The sequence below is a fragment of the Taeniopygia guttata genome, chromosome 30 (genome assembly GCF_048771995.1).
Source record: "Taeniopygia guttata chromosome 30, bTaeGut7.mat, whole genome shotgun sequence".
Classification (NCBI taxonomy): Eukaryota; Metazoa; Chordata; class Aves; order Passeriformes; family Estrildidae; genus Taeniopygia; species Taeniopygia guttata.
The window spans coordinates 8,804,000-8,823,872 of NC_133055.1; the positions used below are offsets into that span (position 1 = coordinate 8,804,000).

At 50.7% G+C, this 19,873-nt stretch overlaps 1 protein-coding gene across 1 annotated transcript in view; it reads left to right on the forward strand.

Moving 5' to 3' along the window:
* LOC140681003 (uncharacterized) overlaps nucleotides 1–19,873 on the forward strand; it is a 278,479-nt gene that overhangs the window by 218,302 nt on the left and 40,304 nt on the right. The window lies entirely within an intron of this gene.

Sequence of the window (19,873 nt, forward strand, 5' to 3'; positions counted from 1 at the left end):
GGTTACATATGACATTGTAAAGGACATTGGGAAGGACACGCACACAGGGGACAATGTCACACTTGCCCTGTCCCAGGGTGATCTCTGTCCTGTCACTCCCTTTGCTCTCCCCCCTTTTCTCTTTCTTTCCAGCTCTCTCTCTACCTCACTTTTACTGTTCAATAAAATCCACTTTGGATTTTGTCTCTTTAGCACCTTCATTGGGGCAGAGGCATCTCTCTAACAATTTTATTAACCAGATTGAGACACTATTTTGGCACAGTGAGTTCATGGCACTGCTGTCTGACCCCAACTGCCTTTGACAACAGCCTGGTTCCCTCCTCTGAGGAGGTTCTGCCTCTTCCTGGAGGAACTCTTGGAAACTTGGATGCAGCTTCCTCTGAGTGACTTTTGGAACAACTTATGAGGAAAATGGCTGTTGTGGGTAGCCAGTGTAAAGAAAATATTTTGTTTTCCTTCCCTGAAAAGTTTGTTTAAAATCACTGGAGGAAAGGAAGCAAATGATACCAGCGAGACTGGCAAGGTTCATTCACCCCAAGGTGAGGAACACAAGGCTGCTAAAAGTCCTACAAGAAGCCAAGCTCAAGTAGCTAAATTGCTGAATACCTCCAGAATTCACATCTTTTGAGGGCCTTGCAAAATGTGAGAATAATTTTATCTTGCTACCTGTTACATTTGTGACAGCTCCACAGAGCTTTCCCTTCCTTTTAATAATCTGTATTGGGCTAAATGTCCACTTTTCTTTTATTGGAACCTTCCAGCAGCTGAGCTGGAGTTCTGCTGGAACTAGGGAAATTTGAAATTGCCACAGAATTACTTCTATTGTCAGTTTATTAATGTTTGGTATTTGTGTTTTTGTCACAAGTGGCTTGTGGGAAGAGCAAATATTCCTCAAGGCATTTTTTGTAGGGTTAAGTTTGATTTCTGGCAAGTTTGTTTCATCTGGTCCCCAGGGGATGCTCGAGGGGTCTCTGTGCCTCTCGCCCTGGGGGATGCTTGAGAGGGGCTTGGATGGGTTGTCCCTTTCCCGGTCACCCCAGGCCATTCCTGAGGAGGTGTCTCTCTCCCGGTCACCCCAAGCCATTCCCCAGGGGGTCTCCGTCGTTCTCACCCCTGTGCCAGGGGAGTGCTCCAGGGAGTCTCTCTCCCTCTCAGCCCAGGGGGTGCTCAGGGGTTGAAACAGGGTATTTTCCAGTGTAAATTTAACAGGGTAGAAATCCATTTGGATTTAGGTGAAATTTGCTGATTTGAAGTGTTAGTAGCTTGCTAGCATAGGCAAAATATGCTGTTTAGTCTGCTAGCTCTGCTGCAGAAACGCGGATGGAACACTGATCCCCACAAATCCTGTAAGGAGTTGTAGAGGCGGTGTGTTTATTGCAGTGCTGGACGCATGTGGGGATCGTTCCCCTTCAAAGGACATCCACACCTGTGTAAGAGACGGTCCCAAGTTCCCCTCATTCTTGCCTCACGTTTGCCGCAATGGCAGAGACTGAGATCCTGGAGACTCTGATTGGAGTTCCAGCTTGGAGAGGTGGATGATTATTTTTGCAGGTGCATTTGCTGTACCACCACAGACCACTGCTTCGAGCAGGGCCTGGCAAGGACCTGGCAAGGAGTGGCTTGTTCTACGTGTTTACACCTGCTTCATGATACCTGCTCAACCCAGGGATTTTCCCACCTGATGAACTTTGGGGTAACTCTGGTGATCTCCCACAGAGACCCTTCATCTGCCTCATGACCACTGTGACGGACGGAGATTGAAGCCCCTCCCAAGGACTGACACTGAGACCCCCACCACAGGGAGGAGGGCTGGCCTGATCAGTGCCAGATGTTTGCTGAGATGTAGTTAATGGACCATGAAAACAATGGCTCTTGCTCACAGCTGATAACATGACCTGTTCCTCCTTGGTGGCTTCAATGGACTTATTCTTAATTCTACCTGTTCCCCCTCAACAATTTCAATAGACTTTCATTGTCTTTTGACTGTTCCCCCGCTTTGACACAAGACTATAGAAGACCCCTGAGATAACCAAGATTTTGAGATTCTCCCCGATGCAACAAGACAGATCTCCATTGTCTGGACCAGTGAGGATTTAAACTACATTGGCAGCTATAGTCCCTTTTCCAGTCTTTTTCTTTCTATCCTTTATTTCCTTTCTGTCCCCTCTATTGCATTTGCTGTTGGCACTCTATAATAAAGGTGCATTTCTTGTGATTAAACTGATGGTCCCCTGCTGTTTTCCTTTTTGCACTTTTGGAATCAGTAAACAAGCCATCATGACACCCCGCTCCTCCAAGAGGATCATGACACTCCCTCACGGGATTGGGATCTGCGGGCAGGGTCCCTTCCTACACCAACAGTTCCCAGATTCTGTCAGGACTTGCTTCCCTTTCCTTCTTCCCTCTGCTTCCAGCTGGGAATGTGCTGGGAAATGTCCAGCAAAGCCACCTTTGCTGCGTGCTGCAGGAGCCCACGGAGCTGCTGCACCTTGTTCCCTGCCCTGCACAGCTCCTTGGGAGGCACGGCAGGAGCAGCACCCTGGGAGCCTCGGGAATGCCCCTCTGGGATCCATGGCACACACTCCCAGGGGCTGGAATTCCAGTTCCCAGCCAGGAAAAGATGTCCCTGCCCTTGATGGAAAAGCTCTTAACAAGCAGCCAGAAGCCAAATGGAGAAAGATCTTACAGTGACATTTCACTGCCAGCCTTCATAACTTCACCTGTGGTTGTTTTAGCTCATGGATTGGGAATTAAATCAAGGCAGGGCCTTTGGTGGGAGCTGCCCTGGATCAAGGGAGATACTGAGAGAGAAACAGAGCATGTAAAGAGAGGTCTGAGAGAAAGGAGGACAAAAACACAATCAGCTGAGACGGTGGCACTCTGAAAAGAGAACTGCAACTGACTGAAAAGGAATGGGATGGAAAGAAATAATTTTGTAACTTGTATTTCCCATCAAAACACAATTGCCTCCCTTTCTCACCAACCTCCTCCTGGTGTCATTCAGCCGGGATGTCAGAATGTTCTTCATTCTGAGTGGACGTTCCAGGCTGCAGCCACAAGGAAACAGGGAATGGGGATTTTCCTGCTCCTGGGGAGTTTGACATCCTCAGCTGAGGAGAGTAGAAGGCACCAGAAGGAAAGGACAGCTGGCTTCACCCTTCCTCAGGAATGAGGGGGTGGGGGGAAATCTCTCATCATGTCTGCAGCTGCTCCCACAGGGATGTGAGGGCTGATCCCAGAGCCCCAGGGGTCACATTCAGGGCAGCCCTCAGGGTATTCAGGGGCAGCGTGGGACCACCTGGATCTTGGAGCACCGAGCTGCCCCTGTGTTTGGAGGTGCCTGAGGAGGGTTGAGACAATGCCAGGGACATCCTGCAGTGACATCCCTACTGTCCTGCTCTGCTTGTACTCAGTCCCAAACCTGACCCTGATCCTGGTGTCAATCTCACTCCACATTTAGACACACTCACAGTTTCGTATTTAATCTCATCCCAGTGCCAGACTTGTCTAGCCCCAGACCCAATCCCAGCCCCAGCCCTAAAGACAATCCCACATTTTGCCTTAAGCCCAGTCACAGCTTCAATCCAAATCTCAGCCCTAACTTGTACCCCAGCCCCAGTTCCAGCCCCTTCCTAAATCCTCAGCCCCAAACCAAATCCCAGGTTCAGCCCTTCTGGGGGTTTGGGGGTGTCTCTGTCCCTCTGACCCCGGTGATGTTTGGGTGGGTTACACCAGGGCTGAGAGGGACAGAGACCCCCCCGGCCTCCCCAGGGATGAGAAGGTCAGAGAGCTCCCCCAGCCCCGAGCACCCTCAGCGGTGAGAGGGACACAGAGCCCCTGGTCCCCAGCCCTGCACAAGCATTCCCTGAGGCCAGAGGGATGGAGACCCCCCGAGCATCCCCCAGGGCGAGAGGACAGAGACCCCTGAGCATCCCCTGGGCTGAGAGGGACCGAGACTCCCTTGAGCACCTCCTGGCACAGGGGTGAGAGGGAGGGAGACCCCCCAGACATTCCCTGGGGTGAGAACAATGGAGACACCCTGGGGAATGGCCTGGGGTGACTGGGACAGGGACAACCCCCTAGGCTCCTCCCAGGCATCCCCCAGAGTGAGAGGCACAGAGACCCCTCAAGCATCCCCTGAATACTGGACAAAACAAACTTGCCAAAGCAATCCTTGGATATACAGAATTTGGGAGGCCAAATTCTAATTTTGGCCATGGTCCCTGGACATGAAGGCCGGTTCTTTTCCAGAGGAATGAAGGAACAGTGTGCCAGTGTTTCCTGGGAGGATAAGAGGTGACCACCAGAGGCCAGCCAGAGCTGCCAGATTTTGTTCTGAGAGATACCCTTGCATATAGGAATTTTTTAGGGAGAATACCAGTATTGGCAATGAGCATCTGAAAAGATGGACAGTTCTTTTCCATAGGAAGGAAAGCACGCAGCCCCAGTGCTGCAGGAGCTGATGAGAGGCAGCCCTTGACATCCCAAGATCAGCCAGACCTGTCAGGTGTCCCCTGGCAGGCCAAGCCAGCCAGACCTGTTCCATGTTCCCTCGCTTCCATGGGGCCCCACAGTGTCCCAATGGTCCCTGGCTTCCAGGAGGCCCTGAGGTGTCACAATGCCCCCTTGGTGACACCAGGCCCTGAAGGGTCCCAATGGTCTCCATGGTTCCATCAGACCCCACAGTGTCATAATGGTCTCTGGGTCCATGAAGCCCCGTGGTGTCACCATGGCCCCTTGGTTCCATGAGGTTTCCCAGTGTCACCGTGGTCGCTGTCAGAGGCTGGATGAGATCGATGTCCCAAGACACCCTGGGATGCTCGGAATGCCCGTGTGGGGCCAGGGCTGGGTCAGGCCTTGGTTTGTGGTGGGACAGAGCCCCGCCCCCGGCCCTGGCCTGGCAGAGCTGTCAATCACACAGCACGGGTGGTGCTGATTGGCTGAGCTGTCAATCAATCACAGAGCAGCTGTTTCCTACCCCGACTCTGATTGGGCAATCACCTGGCAGTCCCACCCCAGGGGAGGGCCCATGGAGGCCCAGGGGGTTAAAAGCCGGAGCATGAGGCCAGCCCATGGTCTGGATCCTGCCTTCTCCTGGGGTTCCTCTGTGGTGACGCTGGGACCTGAGCAGTTTGTGCTTCTCTGCGTCTTTCTATAGATCTTCTGTCTTTCTGATATTCTCTATTTCTCCTCTTTCTAATCCTACTTACCTGGAACTATTTTGGGTAACTTAGCATCTTAAGGGTTAAAGGTTTTTAGGTTAAATGGGCTAAGTTAATGAAGTCAATGCTATGATAAGAGTTTTATGTTGAAGTGGATGTTATATTAAACCTTTTGCCAAAGTTCCTTGATTGTCTATATTTTGCCTGTTATATTTTGTGTCATTTTCACTTCTTAGCTCTGTTTTTTGAGCATGCTGCTGGTATCACCGAGGCTGTGGGATCAGTCCCTGTGTGGACCATTCACTAAAGAACTGGACTTAATGATCCTTGTGGGTCCCTTCCTACCAAGAACATTCTCTGCATCTGGCCATGCTGAGAATATCTGGCTGGTGTTTCTCCTGGTGTGTCACCATTGGTGACCTCCAGCATTTCAGTGCTCTGGGGTGTTACAGCCCTGCAGGCTCACAATGGCCTCTTGTTTTCTTGAGGCCCCAGAGTGTCACACTGACCCCATGGTTCCATGGGCCCAACAGTGCCAACAATGGTCCCCTTGGTTCCACAACTTCCCACAGTGTCACACCAGCCCCTTGGTTCCATGAGGATCTGCAGGGTCACACAGGTTTGTGACATTTGTCCTTGCTGCCCCTCACATCCCCCTGCCCCACAAACAGCCCCAAGCCACCCGTGAGGGACAGGCCCTGCTGTGCCAGGCTGGGCTCAGGGCTTGTCCTTTCTGCTTCCCCCAGCCAGCCCAGGCCTTGCTCAGCATTGCAGTTCCCTGCTCTGAGCCTTGGGCTCCCTGCAATCCTGGCCTCAAGGATCTGCTCTCACCAGTCCCTGGGGAGCCTTTGGCAGTCCCTGCCCTCAGTGGGGCCCAAGGGACTTGGAGTTTTGCTCCTGACTCCTTGAGCAGCTTCTTCAGCCTTCTCTCAGTGCCTGAGGGTTCTGGACTCAGTCCCAAATCCATAGTGGGGATCATCAAAATACAGAAAGCCCTCATGGGTTCTTTGACTTCATTAAATTGTTTTCAGCCCTCCAGGGCTTGTGCAGCTGATTGGAGTCAGTTTGGAGTTCTATTAAGGAGGAAGATTTCCAAGTGCACCTCATGACCTCTTTTTCCTTCAATCAAATGTGTATTTTTTTATTTTCCAGTTCAGAGAAGAGCTGATAGAAGCATTCCCCAGGTGATCTTGATGCTGAAGGTCTCCTTAGGAGGTCTGGGCATGTAGAAGAATGAGTCCCCTGAGGGCTGAGCCTGTTCGGACAAGCTGCTCCTCACCCCCAGCCTCACCATGTCTGACATCACCCACCTGGCACTGACATCCCTGTGCCCTGCAGCAGAACCTTGTCCCTGAGCTCTGCAGCTCCATGTCCCAGCCCATTGCACCGCGTCCCACCTGCTCACCTCAGGGCTCTGCCTGCACACAGGCCCAGGAGAAGTTTTCCTCTTGGGAAGGAGAGAATGGAAAAGCCTGAGCAGGTTTCCTAAACAACAAACCCCACTCAGGAGCCACCTGCTCAGTACAGGCTGCCTGGAATGGTGTCACCTTTCTACAAGGAACAGTGTGACCAGAAATGATCTCTGGAAGCAGAATTCTCTGAGTCTCCCAGTTGAATTCTCTGTCCCACTCCTTTCCCTGGATCTCTGTTTCAGATGGAAGCTGCTGGTGCCATCCTCACCTTTAACCTCCCTCTGGAATGCAAACAGGTGTTCCCAGGTGTGTTAAGCAGGATTTGCTCAATGTTTCTATAAATCTTTTGTGTTCCCCATGGAATGAAGGGGTCATTTTGGCACTGAGGGGGTGACGTGGAAGCAAGGAGACAATTGTGACCCAGGGGTCCCATGGAACCAAGGGGCCATGGTGACACAGCAGGGCCACGTGGATCCAGTGGTCCATTGTGACACTGTGGATCCAAGGAGACCATGGAGACACCCCCAGAACCTCATGGAACCAAGGGGTCCATGGTGACCCAGCGGGGCTGCATGAAGCCAATGGTCCATGGTGACACTGCCCATCCAAGGAGGCCATTTGGACACTGCAGAAGCTCATGGAGCGAGGTGGCCATAGTGACACTGAAGAACTTCATGACACCAAATATCCATGGGGACACAGCAGGGCATCATGGAACCCAGGAACGGCTGTTGGCAGTGCGGAAACTCCTGGAACCAGGGGCTGTTGTGGCACTGCAGCACCAACACAGCTGCTGCACCTTGTCCCCTGCCCTGCACAGCTCCTTGGGAGGCACGGCAGGAGCAGCACCCTGGGAGCCTCGGGAATGCCCCTCTGGGATCCATGGCACACACTCCCAGGGGCTGGAATTCCAGTTCCCAGCCAGGAAAAGATGTTCCTGCCCTTGAAGGCAAAGCTCTTATGGAAGAGCCAAAAGCCAAGTGCAGCAGGATCCTACAGGGACATTTCACTGCCAGCCTTCATAACTTCACCCGTGGTTGTCGTATCTCATGGATTGGGAATTAAATCAGGGCAGGGCCTTTGGTGGGAGCTACCCTGGGTCAAGGGAGACACTGGGAGAGAAACAGAGCAGGCAAAGGAAGGCAGGAGAGAAAGGAGGTGTTTTGGTTTGGAATGACAGGTGTCTGCTAAGGAAGGCAGGATCCTCTCCTGAAATGGAAAAATGTAGACTCTTTCTTTCTGAATTGTTATAAATTTGAAATTGAGGGGGGCTCTCTAGTAAAAATATGGGAGCAGGAATAACTGTTTTTTATTAGGGAAGAAAATAAAAATATGAACAATGCAGTGAACAAAAACAACACTGAGAGAGCCAGAATACGACCGGACAGTCTGTTGGACAGGGTGTTGGCCGCAGTCCAATTGGAATGGTGGCTGCAGTCCTCCTGGAGTGTCAGGTGTGGTTCTGTTGGAGAAGTGATCCTGTAGAAAAGGGTGTCTTCTTCTGAAGAGGAAGAGGCAGCTGTTCCTCTGAGAAATCCAGCCCAGAAAAAGCTGTGTTGGTGGGCCAGAATCTCAAGACTAGATGCAGGTAGGAATGCTTGGCTCCTCCCTCTGGGTGGAGCATCTCACAATGGGATGTTATAGTTCTTATCAGTCATGCAGTGATATTCAATAGCCCATTATCAGCAGATGTCTGCCCTGAGGGAGGATTGATTGTGGAAGAGATAAGGAAAAACTGCCCACTTAACACAGGACAACTGCCAAACAGATGGCAAATAGAACACATCTTGCTTTTCAGTCTGGGACAGGAGGTCACAAACAAAATCAGCTGAGAAGGCAGCACTCTGAAAAGCAAACCAAAATTGACAGAAAATGAATGGAACAGAAATCAATAATTCTGGAAGTTTTATTTACTATCAAAATAAATCACAACCACCCAGACCCACACAATCTTAATCCCACAACCTCAAATTTAGATCTCACTTCTCCCGATCTCCTTCCAACCCCATCTCACCCTAGAGGCTGTGGAATTGAGTAATTTTGGCATGGGACTGAGGTGGGAACCAGCCATTTTGAGGTGGGATTGAGTAATTTTGAGGTGACAGAGCAATCCACCTTGGCATTTGGAGTGCAAAGATATGGAGAATACTACCAGATATCCCCCAAGAACCCACAAATCCTCCAGAATATGTTTCCAAACCGTAAATTACACCTCAAATAACTCTTAGATGGAGGGACTTTTGACATCTCTGGTCAATACTCTTTTTAGTCGTTTTTCAGGTGTTTTTAAGTGATACAGACAAATCAGAAGAAAATTAGGGCCAAACGAAAACCAGAGACCCCTTGAGCATCCCCTGAGCACTGGACAAAACAAACTTGGCTGAAATCAAACTGAACCCTCCATAAAATGCCTTGAGGAAGATTTGCTCTTCCCACAAGTCACTTGTGATGGAAACACATCAAATCCCAAACATTAATAAACTGAAAATAGAAGCAATTCTGTGGCAAATCCAAGTTTCATCAGTTCCTGCACAGCTTCAGCTCAGCTGCTGGCAGGTTCTGATAAAAGGAAAGTGGAAATTTGGCCCAGTACAGATTAATAAAGGGAAGGGAAAGCTCTGTGTAGCTGTCACAAAGGTGACAGGGACAAAGAAAATGATTCTCATATTTGGAAAAGTCCCCAGAGCTGTGAATTTGAGAGTTACTTGGGAATTTAACTACTTGAACTGGGCTTCTTGTAGGAATTTACTGGTCTTGAATTCCTCACATTGGGGTGAATGATCCTTGTCAGTCTTGCTAGTATCATTTGTTCCCTTTTCTCCAGTTATTTTAAAATATTTTTCAAGGAAGGACAAGAAAATACTTTCTTTACCCTGGCCACCCACAACAGCCATTTTCCTCATAAGTTCTCCCAAAAGTTGCTCAGAGGAAGCTGCATCCAAGTTTCCAAGAGTTCCTCCAGAAAGAGGCAGAACCTTCGCAAAGGAGGGACCCATGCTGTTGTCAAAGGCACTTGGGGTCAGACAGCAGTGCCATGAACTCACTGTGCCGAAATAATGTCGCAATCTGGTTAATAAAATTTTTAGAGAGATGTCTCTGCCTCAATGAAGGTGCAAAGGAAACCAAATCCAAAGTGGATTTTATTGAACAGTAAATGTGAGGTAGAGAGAGAGATGGAAAGAAAGAGAAAAGGGGGGAGAGCAAGGGAGTGACAGGGACAGAGATCTCCCCTGGGGTGAGGCAAGTGTGACATTGTCCCCTGTGTGCGTCTCCTTCCCAGGGTGGGGGTTTTACACCTGAGTCAGTTTGGGTAAGGGGGGTGGTGTTCACCCCCCACCCCGAGCAGGGATTGCCTCACTGTTTCAGGTTACAGTGTCAGATGTAACCAAAAGTGTTTTCAGTCACCATCTCCATAAACTGTTATCAACAGGTGGGGCAGTGTTCTTTATCTCTTCCATGGCTCAGCCCTGATAACACCCTCCAGGGGCCATCTTCTGTTAATGGGCCATTGAGTGTCACTGCAGGGCTGATAAAATTACATCATCCCATTGTGGGATGCTCCGCCCAGGGGGAGGAGCCAAGCATTCCTACCTGGATATAATCTCACCCTTGCAACACCACGACCACCTTGCCTACTGGATTCCCAGAGGACAAGAGCTCCATAACCACCACTGGACATTCAGAGGAAGACCAGACCCTTCTACAGGATCACCGCTTTGACAGAATCACGTTCATCACTCCAGCCGGACTGCAGCCACCATTGCATCAGACTGCTACCACCACCCTGAGCAACGGGGTGTCAGGTTATATCCTGACTCTGTCCGATTAAGCCAGTGTTTCTGTATCATTGCCTTGATCTTAATTTTCTTACTCAAATTTGATTCTGGCTTAGATTCTCCCCCTGGTTTGCCTTCTAGCCAGGACAAAACTGAATGTGCTCATCCCTTGTTTTCCTCCCAGAACAGAATTTCCCATACCAAAATCTTCACGAAATGGAGGAGGAGGCTGTGAGGAAGAGGAAGGCGCCCTGGGACATCCAGGCAGGTGAGGAGGAAGTCAGTGCCCCTTTCCTCCTCTCTCCTGTTCCATCTCCCGGCCCAGCACAGCCCCCGGCTGCAGGACAGCCCCGCTGCCGACGCTCTGCTGACGGGGATGCACTGGGGGGATCTCCTTACCCTTCCTTGTGGCACGGAGGCAAATCCCATCCTCTCCTTGTCCTTCCTACCCCAGAGCAGGAGCTGATGATGGAGACCAGGAAGGACAAATCCCTGCAGCACAACCTCATGGAAGAGGCCGCTTTGAGCAACTCCACAGCGCAAGAATCCAACAGGGAGGAAAAGCCCCGGAGATCCCACAGGAGGAGGGGCTGCAAACCCAGCCCAGGGTGCTCTGAGGAGGAAAGGCCCACTCTGGGTCAGGAAGGTGGGCAGAGCTTCAGCCAGAGCTCAGAGCTGGTGGTCCCTGAGAAGCTTCAGAATGGGGAGAAGCCCCACAAGTGCTTGGAGTGTGGGAAGAGCTTCAGGCATAGCAACAGTCTGAAACGACATCAGATGATCCACACTGGGGAATGGCCCTACGAGTGTGGGGAATGTGGGAAGAGCTTCAGGCAGAGCAACAGTCTGAAATGACATCAGATGATCCACACTGGGGAATGGCCCTACGAGTGTGGGGAGTGTGGGAAGAGCTTCAGGCAGAGCAACAATCTGAGACGACACCAGACGATCCACACTGGGGAATGGCCCTACGAGTGTGGGGAGTGTGGGAAGGGCTTCAGCTGCAGCTCCAACCTCATCATCCACCAACGCATCCACACTGGGGAGAGGCTCTACGAGTGTCCTGAGTGTCAGAAGAGGTTTCAGACCAGCTCCAATCTCCTTGTACATCAGCGGATTCACACGGATGAGAGGCCCTTCCACTGCCCTGACTGCGGGAAGGGCTTCAAGCACAATACCACCCTTGTCAGGCACCGGTGCATCCACACTGGGGAGAGGCCCTACATGTGCCCCACATGTGGGAAGAGGTTTCAGAGCAGCTACAGTCTCCTCCTGCATGAGCGGGTACACACCGAGGAGAGGCCCTTCCTCTGCTCTGACTGCGGGAAGGGCTTCAAGCAAAACTCCAACCTCATCAGGCACCGGCGCATCCACACTGGGGAGAGGCCCTACGAGTGTCCCCAGTGAGGGAAGAGCTTCACCCGGAGCTCTTACTTGACCCAACACCAACAGAGCCACTGGTGAGGGAAGCCCTGTGAGTGCCCCAACTGCAGGAGGGGCTTCATGCACCGCTCCAGCTTAACCCTCCATTGAAGAACCCACATTGGGAAGAGCCCTGGTGATCCCTGTTACCTGTGATCCATGCTGGGAAGATACCTGTACCTTCTCCTGCCCCTGCCAATGACCTTATGTGGGATTGAAGAACATGAAGGTGTGGCTATGGCCCTGTCACTACATTCACTCCCACCTCAGGTCATTGCCAGGGGCAGGAAAGGGACTCTCTCTCTCTCTCTCCCTGAGAAGGTTGTCCTTTCCAGGCAGGAGGAGACATGTGGCCAGGAAGGTACAATTGATGGTGATGTAATTTCCCCTGTAAATAGTTTTTCTTATCCCTTCTCTTGTCAATATTTTTTCTGTTCCAGTTTGTTCCTTATCTCGTTGCTGTTCCCAGTAAATTGTTCTTATCCCAGCCTGGGATCTTTCCATTTTTTTCCTTCAGTGGAAGGTGGGAGGGCAACGAGAGCCAGCGTGGTTTTAGCAGGAGCAGGAAATTGGGGAATTCCATTCCTGAATCCCGGCCTGTGGAAACCGAGCATCCCAGCTGGTGCCAGCCCTGGTGGCCATGGCAGCAGCCTTGGGAGCGGGTCCCTGGCTGGGGCTGAGGGAACCTCTTCACTCTGGTGCCCAGGGACAGGAGTGGAGGGAGCGGCTGCAGCTGAGTCGGGGCAGGCTTAGGTTGGATCTCAGGGAAAGGTTTTTGCCCAGAGGCTGCTGGGGCACTGCCCAGGCTCCCCAAGGAAGGGTCACAGCTCCAGGGCTCTCTGAGCTCCAGCAGCGTTTGGACAGCGCTGCCAGGCCCAGGCTGGCAGTGTTGGGGTGTCCTGTGCAGGGCCAGCAGTTGGACTCGAGGATCCTGATGGGTCCCTCCCAGCTCAGCCAATTCTGTGCTTCTGGGATCCCATGACCCTGGGGATGGGAGTGCCAGTGGTTGCCATGGAAACGGGCTCTGGCTGCAGGCCTGAGCTGGTGTCCATGGCAACCACCCCTGGCATGGGGTCTCCATGGAGCTGCCCAGGGACTGACCATAGCAACAGGGGCTGGTGATGGTTCCCATGAAAACTGACCATAGCAACAGGGGCTGGTGATGGTTGCCATGGTGTCATGGTTTGACGCTGGCACAATGCCAGCGCCCCATGAAAATACAACCTACCAATCAAATGCTGTGAAATGTGATCAAGAACAGAGCAAAGCAGGCCAAACTTAATAACAAAGGAAAAACTTTATTACACTACTACTACTACTACTATAAAAGGAAAAGAAAGGAAAGGAAAAAAAAACCCCACAAAATTCGAAATGAAAACCTTCCAAAACATTCCTCCTCCCTCCACCCAACTCCACCAAACCCCAGCGAGACCCATTTGGATCTTTAATCAAGTTTTCACCCTTCAATATAATCAATACTGAGTCCATCGGGGAAGAGAGGAGTCCCCTTTGCACCACAGACCCCCAGGAAACACAGCTGCCACCTTTGTGTTTCCAATGTCACACGTGGCACTGCCCAGACTCACCGGCCAGTGTGACATTCTCCTCTCCATGTCACAGTGCTCTCACCACCGTGCATGGACAGAGACTGCTTATAGGGCCCCTTTAAGGATGCTTTGCCAAGGACCACCAGGAACAACAGTCCAGTATCACAATTTGGGACTAGAGTCCCCCCCATTTTCCCCTGGGGCCGAGGGTCCAAAAGACAGAGATCGCCTTCTCTTCTTCCTGAAGATGGAGGGCATCCTCACAGCCTCCTCAGCTCTCTCTGTCCATTCCAGAACTGGTAGTTGCTGAAGAAGGTCTCTTGGCTCACCAGTGCATCCCCCTAAAATGCAGTCCCTCTTGAAAGAAAGAGTGGTTCAGTCTATGGTAAACAAGCAGAGTTAAGCCAAAAGCCACTCTATCATCTCCCCCCGGCCTTCTTCTCTGAACATCTGAGGTTTCAAGCTGTCTCTCTTTTCTTCAAATTCAAGAGGAGTAATATTTCATAAAGCCTTCATTTCACAGGAAAGGGTTAAAATTCCCGGACTCCCCGGACGGCTGCAATCTCAGCCCAGGACTCTTTCTCCAGTCTCCCACGCTGGGCATCTTCCCCCCCACTTCTCCTTCTCCTCTTCCGGCAAACTCCCAGGTGTCTGCTGGCTCTCTATCTCTTTCCCTCTACCTTAGGGGAGGGGGAACAAAGACATCCCAGATGTTCTCCACCCTTCTGTCCGCAGGAGCTGGCCCAGCTTGGTTCTGATCCTTTACCTCCTGGCCTACCTCTGCAGGCCGCATGGCTCCCCTCCCCCACCCAGCCCGGGCTGGGCAGGGGAGGTCCGTACCTTGCGATGACCGGAACCAAAAAACGGACGAGTCCTCCTGGGAATTCCGCTTTTAACCCCTCTGTGTTCTCAGAGGCGTGTCCACCTTCAATTGGTCACCCCAAGTGTCAGTATCCAAACCTGACCCCTGACTGGATGGACCTCTTCCTTTCAAAAAAAAAAATTCTCTTCCCGTGTCAAACCATGACACATGGGAACTGAGCATAGCAACAGGGGCTGGTGATGGTTGCCATGGAAACTGACCATAGCAACAGGGGGCTGGTGATGGTTGCCATGGAAACTGACCATAGCAATGGGTCCTGATGAGGTTTGCTGTGGTAATCCAGGGCATCCCTCTGGCTGCCCTGGAAGTTCTGGGACCCTGGCAGGGGGTCAGGAACCCCCCTGGACAGAGCCCCCAGAGACACTGTCTGTGATCTCTGTCCGTGGAAAAGAGTTTTCAATCTTACAGGATGAATTACACACTCTGAGTGTTTGACATGAGTAATAATTAGTGTGACACGGGTGCAAAAGTAGAATTTTAGGATTCTAGATAAGGGGTTCAAAGGAGGCAAGATGGAGGAAATCGTGTGTGTCCTGTCCTTTTTCATCTTCTTCATGCCTTCCATGTTTCACTGCAGTGTTGGCATTTTTCTATTGGTTTAGACTGGAGACACATTGTTCAACACAGGTGGTAGGTATTGGCACATTATTGTAAATATAGCACAGGTAGTTTCTGGTATATAATGTTTGTAACTTCCCACTGAGGGGCAGAGCCCTGCACGCTGTCCCGCAAGAAAGGCCTACTGCAGGTCAGAGAGAACATGTTATAGATAAGCAAGAATAAACAACCTTGAAAACCAGCACAGATGAATTATGGCTTCTTCTTTGGCAGAGGGGCTCAAAGACAGGGACTTTCTACAATTTTGGGATCATTTAAATACCACAGATTCTGACATAAATGGCATTCCTGGCTGGGCTTGTACCACCAACCTTTCAGTTAAGAGCCAACAGTTTGCATATTAAGGTTCAGATATTTTGACAGGCCCTTAGAGGGGTTTCATGGGGACTTTCTAAGTGTCCCCAGGCTGCCAAAGAGCCGGGATGTCACTGGCACTCACAGGGGCTCCTGTCATGGGCAGACTGGGAGCTTTAGGCAAAGTTTATTAGAGAAGCTCCTGTCAGGTCAGGAGGCACAGAAAGGACCCCCAATAGCCCCTATAGATCCCCAAATATCTGCAAGGACCACCAGCCTTTCTAAGCCTCTTTTTGTGAGAGGAGCCTTGGAGCAGCAGGTTCCAATCCCTACCCCTGACATTTCAAGAGCTCGTATGTAAACAATTATAAAGGTGGAATTAAAACTTTACACAATTCTCCCTTAGCATTAGGAATTGTAAACCAGTGTTGGGGGTTGGGTTTTTCCTTTCTGTTTGTTCCTTATCATTGGCTGATGTTTATCGGCTGATCCCTTATTTTGGGAGGAGCTGCTGCTCTTGGAGATGGGAGTTTCCACTGCTGCTGCCAGAGCCCGGGCCAGAGCTGTTACTTCTGTCCTGGGATGAGCCTCTGCTCCTGAGAACAGCCACTAAACTGGGACCTTATTTACACCTGCCCCACTAAAAGAGAGACCTATCCCTGTCTGCTCTGGTGTCCAGGATCCTGAGCTGGGCTCTCCCTGCCCTGCTTGGAGCCCCTCACCCCCTGCCTGCCGAGACATCCTGCCAGCCCAGCTGACTGCTTTTTGCCAGTCCTGCTGGGGCACCGAGCTGACTGCTTTCTGAGAGTCCTGCTGGGGCAGCGGAGCCGGCTGCCCCGGGGTTTGTGAAGCAAAGCCTCTCTCCAGCCCTTCCCCCTTCGGACAAAGCCGCCATGGCCCCGCGCTGCCGAGCCCGGCCGGAGCGCCCCCTGCAGCCGCGTGGGGGTCAGCGCACCTGCCCTGCCCCGGGAGCCACAGCGCCCCTGCTGGCTGTGCCCGGAACTGCACCGCAGGGAAAGCGCCACGGCCCAAAGGCCGGGACTGGGCTCTGCTCTGTTTGCTGCTCGTGCCGCAGCTGCTGCTGCTTGTTTGCTTTGTTATACACACTAGGAAAGAGCTGACATTCCTATTCCCATATCTTTGCCTGCCTGAGAGCCCCTTGATTTCATGATTCTAATAATTTGGAGGGAGGGGGTTTACATTCTCCATTCCACAGGAGGCTTTTTGCTGCCTTCCCTAGCAGACACCTGTCTTGTAAACCAAGACCAGTTTTGGCACCCGATGTGCAGCCTGAGGGCATTGAGAGAAACAGGGTGAAACAAGAATAACAATTCTTGAGTAACATGATTTTTTTTTGTTGCACTGGATATAGAAACCTTGTTAGGTTTCACCATGTGGTCTAGCTTACCCTGGTTTGGGTGGCACATGGTTGTGGCTACATTTTTCCCATCCTATAACTATGGCAAATCTGGCTGATAATCAATTTTTTTGATGGGTTAATATGGTGAGGGATTTATGGATTTTTAATTTCTTCTGGACGGTGGGCACACAGATTCGAGGCTACCATACACTAACTGTATGTGTTTGGAATTACTTTAATAATGGTACCTACTGTGAGGAAATGACACCAGGGGAAGTTTTCTCCCAACTCCTCAGCCAGCTCTTTGGGTCTACAGTGGTTGGTGTTCCTGCTATGCCTGTTAAGCCTATTCTGTTCAGCATTCAGAGGTAAGGGAAGATTGACTTAGATAACTATCGTAGCAGGGCGTCCCCAGCCTGTAATAATTAGCACTGACTCCATGATTCCAGAAGGCTGATCAATCACTTTATTACATTATCCTATACTATACTGCTAAGAAACACTCATCGCTCTTGCAGACAGTCCGATACAGACAGACCAGACTGGTGAATTGAAATCCAAACACCATCACCATTGGCCAATTTAGAAATCACCCTTTGATAAACAAATCTCCATAACACATTCCACATGTGCACAACAAGAGTGCAGCAAGTGAAGATAAGAATTGTTTCTCATTCTTTTCTCTGAGCTTTCTCACAGCTTCCCAGGAAAATCCTGGGAGATCTCTCTCTCTGCTCATAGGATATGTGATTACCACAGGTCAGTTGTGACAATTCAGGTCCAAGGGCACCAGGGTGACACTACAGAACCACAGGGATCCAAGGTTCCATGGTGACCTTGTGCAGCCGCAGTGTCACAGAGGAGCCGCTGTGACACAGCGAGGGCACACGGAGCCCAGGGGCCATTGTGACACATCAGGGCTCTGTGGAACCACGAAGCCATTGTGACATTGCAAGGCCTCATGGAAGCACGGGGCCATTGTGACACTGCAGAAGCAAGGGGAACATTGTGACATTGCAAGGCCTGATGGAACCAAGGAGACCATTGTGACACTGTGGGGTCTGTGGAACCAAGGGAACACGGAACAGGTCTGGCTGACTGGGCATCCTGGGGATCACCTGACCACCTTGGCATGTTGAGGGCTGCTTCTCATCTGCCCCTGAAGCACTGGGGTTCTGTGCTTTCCTTCCTATGGGAGAGAACTGTTCTTCTCCTCCAGGGAACCAGGGCCAAAACCAGGATTTCTTCTCCAAATTTCCTTATATTGCAAGGATTGTTTCCAGATTACATCTGCCAGGAGAAACAGGTCTGGCTGCCTTGACCACCCAAGGGCCACCTCTCATCTTCCTTTCAAACACTGGGATCATGTGCTTTTTTTTCTTCTGAGAAAAAAACCCATCCATCTTGGCCAGGAACCCATGGCCAAAGTTTGGCATCTGCCTCCAGAATTCCCTATGTCCAAGGATAGCTCCCAGACAAAAGCTGCCAGGAATCACAAGTCTGGCTGTCCTTGGCTTACTGAGGGCTGGCACTCATCTGCCTCTGAAACACTGGGGCTCTGTTCTTTCCTTCCTAATGAAAAGAACTCATCTTCCTGTCCAGGCGCCCACAGCCAAAACTGAGATTCCACCTCCAAAATGCCCTGTGTCCAAGGATAGCTCCTAGACGAAAGGTATCAGGAGAGACAGGTCTGTCTGGCTTGGCCTAAGGGTGCCCACCTCTCATCTTCTTTCTGAACACTTGGACTTCGCACTACTCTTTCCTACAGGAAAAAAACATTCATCCTGTCTAGGCTCCCATGACCAAAACTGGGATTGGAAAGGTCTAGATGATCTTGGCCTCTTGAGAGCTGTTTCTCACCTGCTTTCCAAACACTGGGGCTCAGTGCTTTCCTTCCTATGGAAAAGAACTGTCCTTCATCTCAAGGGGTTTGTGGTCAAAATTGAGAATACTCCTCCTGATTTATTAAAGAAATATGGATATTGATCTAGTATCAATATCCAACTGTGACGGACAAAAACTCTCTAACAGTTTAAAGTTAGAAAGTGTATGTTTATTCGACGCCAGGCAGCGTGCGGGATCGCTCCCAAATACACACCGCACCTTCCAGGTGATTACAGAGTCTTTTTATCCATACAAGTATTGAATATACAAAATACAATTGCATATTCATAATTTTGGTACATCCCATTCCCCGCTTCGTATGCTAATCACTCCAAAAGCTATTAAGCATGCGTAGTTTGTCCCTTGAAATGGGTCGGTGGTCCCTTTTATGGGGAGGGGTCCCAAAATGAGGAAGTAAATGAAGTCTTCCTCGTTCTGACCTTTCTACCTTTTCAATGCAAATGTGACAAATGAACTCTTGGTAGAACTCCCATTCCTTGTCTTCAATTGGTTTCAGAACAGAGGAGGCCCACAATTGTCTTATGTTCCTAAAAGCTATTTATCAGTTTCTATATTCTTCATTATAAACCCAGCTAACCAAACATTGTGCTGACAAGCAATTAATTATTAGTTAACTACTAACTCCTAACTTCATCAAGGCCTACTCATTTATTATTCTTATTTTAATTAACTCTAGTAAGGCTTATTTCTAACTAAAATCTTAGCTCCTCAAAATCTCTAAATGCCTTAAAGTTTACGTTTCACTCCCAAATTCCATATATCCAAGGATTCTTCCATGACAAAAGGTGCCAGGTCAGAAAGGTCTGGGTGGCTTGGCCTCCAGGAGCCACCTCTCTCCTCTTCTGCTTTTGAAACACTCAGGCTCAGTGCTTTCCTTCCTATGGAAAAGAGCCGTCCATCTTATCTAGGCAGTAATGGTCGAAACTGGGGTTCTACCTCTAAAATTCTCTATGTTCAAGGGATACTCCCAGCCAAAATCTGCCAGTACCATCAAGTCTGGCTGGCCTTGGCCTCTGGTGGCTGCCCCTGCCACGCTGGGGCTCGGTTCTTTCCTTCCCATGGAGATCCCTGTGACACTGTGGGCACCTCATGGAACCAAGGGGATCATTGTGGCACCACTGGAGCCCATGGAACCAAGGGGCCATGGTGACACCGCGGGGCTTCATGGACCCAGAGACCATTATGACTCTGTGGGGCCTGATGGAACCATGGAGACCATTCTGACCCTTCAGGGCCTGGTGTCACCAAGGGGGCATTGTGACACCTCAGGGCCTCCTGGAAGCAAGGGACCATTGGGACACTGTGGGGCTCCATGGAACCAAGGGAACATGGAACAGGTCTGGCTGGCTTGGCCTCCCAGGGGCCACCTGACAGGTCTGGCTGATGTTAGAATGCCAAGGGCTGCCTCTCATCAGCTCCTGCAGCACTGGGGCTCCGTGCTTTCCTTGCTATGGAAAAGAACTGTCCCTCTTTTCAAATGCTCATCGCCAAAACTGG